This window comes from Rana temporaria, chromosome 7 (assembly GCF_905171775.1).
Source record: "Rana temporaria chromosome 7, aRanTem1.1, whole genome shotgun sequence".
In the NCBI taxonomy this organism is placed as follows: domain Eukaryota; kingdom Metazoa; phylum Chordata; class Amphibia; order Anura; family Ranidae; genus Rana; species Rana temporaria.
In genome coordinates, this window is record NC_053495.1 from 128396272 (window position 1) to 128404563 (window position 8292).

The following is an 8292-nucleotide window of genomic DNA, read 5'->3' on the forward strand; positions in this document are numbered from 1 at the left end:
CTCTTTTTGGCTCGTCGAGTTTCTCGACAGTTTCCTCAACGGAAATGTACACATGACCGGTTTCCTTGGCAAAAAAATATCTCCCAGCAAGTTTCTTGCTGGTTTTTGCCGAGAAACTCAGTCGTGTGTACGAGGCCTTAGTCATTCACACCTCCATAAGGCTCAAACCAGATGAATGACAGAATAGGGGATATAGCAGAGGAACTTCATAATGTAGCATGTAGAGTAAATCATTTATTTGTATAAGAAAGGTACTCAAATATATTTTTAAGAAAACAGCATGTCAATATCAAACCACCATCACCAAGCAAGCGTGATGATATTTCTACTAAGCTACGCCCGATACTTTTTGTCACAACAACGTTGTCCAAGAGCACCCCACACTGGAATTTTACACAATTGGTGTTTTATAGATACTTCCCTCAAACTATTTTGATTTTTGTGATATTGTTTTTCACTTGGATTTTGTATTATTATGACACTTTATATTGAAAGAGACATTAAAACATGTTTTTCTTTATGCTTTTTGAGGTATTGTATTGTGATGCCAGTGAGTGCTGCTGTCTGTGATTACTTGGCACATATTTTCAATTCTTATTCACTTTTATATTTTTTTTGGCTTCATTGCTTTATTTTTATTTTTATTGGGCACTGAGTGCAGGTTTTAATTTTTAATCACATTACTTACCTGTAATAAGGGATGTCCCGTGTTTGCAGGGCTGCCTGTCCTCTTCCTGATGCTGAACTTCCAGTGCTGTGGGCATTAACAGCTATGGGTCTCCTTGGGCTCAGCAGCACTAAAGGTTATCTGACAAGAACACAGCCCCCTCCTAATCTCTCCTATATTTATAAACATTCTTTTAATGATTTTGCTGCTTGTAATCTGGGATTTTTGGATCTGAGAATGTGGGAGTTTGATTGGTCACATGATTCTCTCCCCATTCGCAGATCGTGTTCCAGAAAGCATAATCAGAGAGAGGAGAGGGCAGGAGGGAGCTTGTTCTTGGCATACCATCTTTACTGCTGCTGAGCTCACTGACCCGAAGCTGTTAGCTCCCACAGTGCCAGGAGTAGCAGCAGGAAGAGGACAGGCAGCACGACAATGACGATTTCTACAGTATCCTACAGCCTGATCATTGTGGGACATACTTCATTACAGTATTGTGACTAGAGCTGTAGAAGAAAAAAAAATTAAAATTTAGCCAAGTTTTAGCTTTAACCACTTAACCCCCGGACCATATTGCTGGTCAAAGACCAGAGCACTTTTTGCGATTCGGGACTGCGATGCTTTAACTGACAATTGCGCGGTCGTGCGAAGTGGCTCCCAAACAAAATTGGCGTCCTTTTTTCCCCACAAATAGAGCTTTCTTTTGGTGGTATTTGATCACCTCTGCGGTTTTTATTTTTTGCGCTATAAACAAAAATAGAGCGACAATTTTGAAAAAAATGAATATTTTTTACTTTTTGCTGTAATAAATATCCCCCAAAAATATATAAAAAAACATTTTTTTTCCTTAGTTTAGGCCGATATATATTCTTCTACATATTTTTCGTAAAAAAAAAAATCGCAATAAGCGTTTATTGATTGGTTTGCGCAAAATTTATAGCGTTTACAATATAGGGGGTATTTTTATGGCATTTTTATTAATATATTTTTTTTACTAGTAATGGCAGCGATCAGCGATTTTTTTTCGGTACTGCGACATTATGGCGGACACTTCGGACACTTTTGACACATTTTTGGGACCATTGGCATTTTTATAGCGATCAGTGCTATAAAAATGCATTGGATTACTATAAAAATGCCACTGGCAGTGAAGGGGTTAACACTAGGGGGCGGGGAAGGGGTTAAGTATGTCCCTGTGTGTTATCTTACTGTGGGGGGGGGGGGTGGCCTCACTAGGGGAAACACTGATCCTCTGTTCATACATTGTATGAACAGAAGATCAACATTTCCCCTGCTGACAGGACCGAGAGCTGTGTGTTTACACACACAGCTCCCGGTCCCCACTCTGTAACGAGCAATCGCGGGTGCCCGGTGGCGATCGAGCCTGCCGGGCACACGCACGGGAGTCGGGGGCGAGCGGGGGGCGCGCGCGCACGCCTCCGGCGGCGCGCACGCGCCCCGAGTGGCCGCTAGAAAGGCGGACGTATAGCAACGGGCTCTCGCCTAGGAGAGCCAACCTGCCGCCGTATAATGATGGTGGCTGGTCGGCTAGTGGTTAATTTTGGAACTGGTGGTACTTTTCTGACTTGTGAAAAGGGAAAACAATGAGTTATTGGATAAATATTTCCTCACTATAATGTTTTTTTGACCCCCATTCAGGTCTATGCTAATTTTTTTCAGCACTGGAAGAAGTGTAATGCTAATATATACTAAAACTGTCCAGTATTTACAATCCCATTCTACTTTTGTGCACCTGTTCCTATAATTGGTCACTTCTGACCTTTCTGTTGGTAATAATGAGGGCCTCTGCCTGTCAGAAGTATAAGGAGCAATCAGGTCCAACACGTCCTTGTGCTTGCATGACAAGGAAAGATACTTTGTCATCTTTTGTTATTCTCTTGAAGATGTCAACCCATCTTTGGGTACCCAAAAAAAGCATTGCATTTAGATCCACTCATAAGCCCTTAGCCAGGTCATCAAATTCTACATTTAGTAAAATGTTTGAAGTTGGGGACCATTAAAACCTTCACAGTGACTGTTATTTTGAAACAACACAAGAGGTTTCCAAAAGTTGACTCCGCAGGGACAGCTGCACCAGATACTAATGTAAATACATTCCATGAGAGATTTTAATGAAGTGCTAACTAGACTAACCTTGTGTATTTTGGTTGGTTGTCCTTGAAAGTAACCTTCTATTGAAAAGAACGCTTTTATTTTTCATTTCTTTTTGTGAAATAACATCCCATGTAAAACAGCTTCAATAACTACTATTCTCCCAAGGGAAAAGCGTCACCAGCCATTACAATTTTGAAGAACCCTGAAGAGCCCTATGGTTTCCCTGAAGATGGATGAATTGTGGCCGCACATCTGACAGTCCCCTGACATCTTTTTTTTTTTTTTTTTAAAGTGTATTTTGTGCGTGTACTCGAGAGAGGAGCCGGACTGCAGGAGTTGGGAGTAGGCAGGCCTCCCCCAGAGGCAATCTGCCACCTTTCTCCATGCCCCGGGTGGCAATGGCAGGTGTGTGAGGGGGTCCTCCCACACAGCCCACCCTACCTGCTCCGCTTTGAAGCCCAACGGGGCAGAGGGACTTCCTATAAGGGAGTGAGAGGATCTAGCCTGCTCAACCAGCCCAGTTAGTCCTTCGCCTCTCTTTTTAGAGACCGCGTGATCAAAGTGCGTGCATGTTAACCCAATTTCGAGTGCGTGTAAGTGTGGTGGTTTTTGTGGGAGGGGGGTGGGCGTACTAAGGGCAGGCTTACCTCGCATAGCACACCCACCGGGAGCCGGGCTGAGACCACCAAACTCAATTCACATGTAGCCGAGACCGGGATCCCAACCCCTAGCTGCAGAGGTGAATGGCTTGTCAGCGCAGTGCCAATCGTGTTGAGCCACCGCAGCACCAGTCCCCTGACATCTAAGGGCAGTTTTCAAATTATTCAATGTGTGTGTTTTTGCACAAAAGGCTACTTGAAGTCAGTCATATGATATCTTGGTTCTATATTTTTTGGTCCTCCTCCTAAAGGTAGGGTCAGCAGAGTTTAAAGTCGGTTCATGAAGCTCAACATATCCTAATTATTGATGTGTTGATTGAACTGCTAAAAATCAACAATACTTTTAGCATACTGGCTAAAACAATGAGGGAAATTAGTTTCACACTATTTAACAATACTTTTACAGCAGAAGAGTTCTGCCTTGATGTTGCAGGACTTAGACCCTCAAATAGCTCCTTTTGGTCCAGATATACTGTGTACTGTACAACAAAAAATCTGACATATTTTTGGCACTGATAACTTATTACTTTGCACAATGGCATAAATTATGTTTTGGTATGTTCCAGAGAATTAAGCCCCGTACACAAAAAATGGCCGACATTCGGTCAGTGTGTATGTCGTTCTGTCCGACAGAAGCCGGCCATTCAGACGTGCATGCTAGAAAAACAGCAGCCGACCAGTGGCGGCCCGTCCATAGGGGGCGCCCGGGTGCCGCCCCCCCCCCCTCCTGTAGTCATAAAAAAAAAACGGGCCCTTTAAGAATTTAAGAATGTCGTTTTTACTACTATTGACTGCAGCGCCGCCCCCTCTGGCTCTCACAAATAACATACATTCATGCATTGCATGAATGTATGTTATTGTTGCCAGCTTCCGCTGGTCTATTCAGATGGCCGGACCTTGGGCGCCGGATACCTGAATAACGGCAGCTGGTTGGCTGTGCGGAAGTGCCTATCAGAGCCAGCGGCTTTCCGAGTACAGCCCTCATCTCCCGGATGCTTTATTCAGGGAATGTACGGGGGTGCGTTCCTTGGATAAGATTGACGGCCGTCTCAGCCAATCAGGTTTACTGATTCTGGTTATCGGTAACCTGATTGGCTGAAGCGTCATCGAGGGCGGGAGAAGACATCGAGGGACGTGGAAGCAGAAAGGTAAGTGCATTTTACAGGGCACAGCGGCGACAATGGTCACAGAGCCGACAAAGAGCACAGTGGCATCAATGGGTACAGTGGTGACAAATAGCACAGTGGCGACAAAAGGCACAGTGGTGACAATGGGCACAGTGGCAATAATTAAAGGGCACAGTGACATGCACAGTGGCATCAATGGGCACAGTGGTGACAATGGGCACAGTGGCAACAATTAAAGGGCACAGTGACATGCACAGTGGCAACAATGGGCACAGTGGCGACAATTAAAGGGCACAGTGGTGACAATTGGCACAGTGGCGACAATTGAGGGGCACAGTGGCTGCGTTGGATGGCATGGCACAGGGTGACAATTGATGGCACAGTGGCTGTGTTTGATGGCATGGCACAGTGACTGCGTTTGATGGCATGGCACAGTGGCTGCGTTTGATGGCATGGCACAGTGACTGCATTTGATGGCATGGCATAGTGGTGCGAATTGATGGCATAGTGACTGCATTTCATGGCATGGCACAGTGGTGATAATTGATGGCACAGTGGCTGCATTTGATGGCATGGCACAGTGGTGACAATTGATGGCACAGTGGCTTCGTTTGATGGCATGGCACAGTGGTGACAATTGATGGCACAGTGGCTTTGTTTGATGGCATGGCACAGTGGTGACAATTGATGGCACAGTGGCTTTGTTTGATGGCATGGCACAGTGGTGACAATTGATGGCACAGTGGCTGCGTTTGATGGCATGGCACAGTGGTGACAATTGATGGCACAGTGGCTGCGTTTGATGGCATGGCACAGTGGTGACAATTGATGGCACAGTGGCTGCGTTTGATGACATGCCACTGCAGCCGACCGACCGACTGACTCCAGATCAGCGCTTTCCGCCAATGGCTGTCCAATTGTCAGAACACAATAGCTCAGTGGGGGAGATCGCCGTTCAAACCATGCATAGATAAAAAAAACTGTAGTGTGTACCCAGCTTTAGGGTGAGAGTGGCTAGCAGGGTTAAGGATAGGGTTAGGGTTTAACCCTATCCCGTTTGTAAACTCCTCCAATTATACCTTGATAAAGCGCTCTATAGTACTTTGATGATAGCTTGTCCCAATCAGATCAGAGATCAGATCGGCACAGTTTATTACCCTCTAAAATCTATATGCACCAAACAGGATAGGTTTAGCTATAGTTAGTACGGTAAAGGTTTATATAGAATTTAGAGGGTGATAAACTGTGCCGATCTGATCTCTGATCTGATTAGGACAAGCTATCATCAAAGTACTATAGAGCACTTTATCAAGGTATAATTGGAGGAGTTTACAAACAGCTACCATGAGGAGGGGAGGGAAGTGGAGAAGTAAGTTTCCGCAACTGGAATAGGTTTTTACCCTATTAAATCGTTTGTCACCTGATTAAGCTAAATCTAGCAAAAGTCTTGGGGCCAGATTCAGATAGAATTGCCTATCTTTAGGCGGGCGTAGCGTATCTCAGATAACTTAGTGAGGCAGGTACCGTATTCACAACAAACTTGCGTCCTAAGTTACGGCGGCGTAGTGTAAATGGGCCGGCGTAAGCCCGCCTTATTCAAATTGTCCAGGCAGTGGGCGTGTTGTATTATAATGAGCCTTGACCCCACGTAATTGACGCTCCTAACGAACGGCGCATGCGCCGTCCGTGAACGTATACCAGTGCGCATGCTCGAAATCACTTCGCAAATAGTCAATGCTTTCGACGTGAACGTAACTTACGCACAGCCCTATTCGCGCACGACTTACGCAAACTACGTAAACGACGGAAAAATCGACGCTGTCCCGACGTCCATACTTAACATTGGCTACACCTCCTATAGCAGGGGTAACTTTACGCCGAAAAAAGCCTTACGTAAACGACGTATATCAATGCGCCGGGCGTATGTACATTTCTGAATCGGCGTATCTAGCTCATTTGCATATTCTACACGTAAATCTACGCAAGCGCCCCTAGCGGCCAGCGTAAATATGCAACTAAGATACGATGGCGTAAGAGACTTACGCTGGTCGTATCTTAGACAAATTCTGGCGTATCTGATTCTTTGAATCAGGCGCCAAGATACTACGCCTCACACTCAGAGTTACGACGGCGTATCTGGAGATACGCCGTCGTAACTCCTTTCTGAATCTGGCCCATCATGTTTATGAGTTACCATAAGGCTAGTTACCAAGGATAAGTGTAGGAACGCCATAAATTAGGATTATGGGTAAGCAATGAAGTTAGCATTAAACCTTGAAAGCTTATATACGTATACATAATACATCAGTGACATATAAAAAGTATTTAAATACATTCCATAACAAAAAGTACTCATGTTCAAGTTGTTTTTAATCCCAGGTTTCAGATGCTGAACAGTTGGAATTTGCAAATTTCAAGTGCCACAACACTTTGTAGGGCCCTATACTAACGATAAATAAAACATTTATGGAAGAAAGGCCTTTTTGCATGAAAGCTTGAATCCAATACTTGTGGGAACATCTTTATCTGTAATAAAAAATAAGAATTTACTTAAAAATAATATAAAAAGCAATAATTAAATAATAAAAATAATGCTGCAGCCTGAATAGCTGTACCATGGGAATGTACAAGTCTGTATGGCATAGCTATCCGAAACCATTTTATACAATTATGAATAGGATCAGATTAAAACAAAGCATTGAATCATTTATTTATTTATTTATTCAGCTATCCACTGCCTTATTATATCACAATACAATCTCCGGTTACAGTTTTGTAATCTCCTTCACTTTAATGTCACCTAACTATGCTGGGCAATATTTACAAGTCTATTAGAAATACCTGGAGTCTGACGATCAGTAGGAAAGTATGCAGCACACCAAAATAAACACATTGCAGAGTACAGACCAACTTTCAGTCAGCACTGTGACTTTCCTACCTACTGCCTTTCAACTGTTTCACAGTACTGTCACATTCAAATCTGGTATATGAAGACAGCTATTATGAAGAGATCATGGACTTGCACAGCATGGCACACCCTTGGCATGTCACAATCCATTCAGCTTCTCACACCATTTCTGTATTATTCACATACATTTGTCATCACGCTGAATAAAAACAGGAGTTCACCATCTCAGTTCTGAAGTTTGAGAACATCATTTATAAAAGTGATGAATTTATTAGCCTTTTTATAGATTACCAAGGAAAGGAGGGTAAGCAGTAGGCTAGTCAACAGCTAATTTATGTAATTGGTTTCCTTATGGAATATAGTTTAGCCTACCCATACTGAGAAGAAAATGTGACAAGACATCTGTCCATCCTTGGGCCTGACAGGACTCATCAACAATATACCTTGTGACCTAGCCAGGGTCATACAAGGTTAATATATACTTCTTTTTTCCCAAATTAGGGCTAAAGGCACAAGGACCCAACATTTATTTATTGCAAGGCACATCGCAACATCCCAGTATCCAGCCCGCAGGAAAAAAATATTTCTCCATTTTGTGACTTACCAGTACAAGAGGGTTTTTAGCAGCACACAGTGCTACATAGCTAAGAATATTTGTATAGTTCTAGTGTAAATGTAGTGAACAAAAAGAACTTCATCACAAGACTCGCTCTTCCACGAATAATCAAACACAAGTCTATGAATACACAATTCTATGTACTGTCTTTAATAATTAGCTCATATTAAATTGGACAAAAATCAGCATATTTTTAAATG

The 8292-nt window shown here is 43.3% G+C and overlaps 1 long non-coding RNA gene across 1 annotated transcript; it reads right to left on the bottom strand.

Annotated features, from left to right (window-relative positions):
- Positions 1–6920: 6920 nt before the first annotated feature.
- On the bottom strand, positions 6921–8041 carry LOC120945644. Its single transcript, XR_005750612.1, has 2 exons — positions 7410–8041; positions 6921–7094 (listed from the first exon to the last, which is right to left on the bottom strand). It is a non-coding gene; the product is annotated as an uncharacterized LOC120945644 (long non-coding RNA).
- Between the last annotated feature and the right edge of the window lie 251 nt (positions 8042–8292).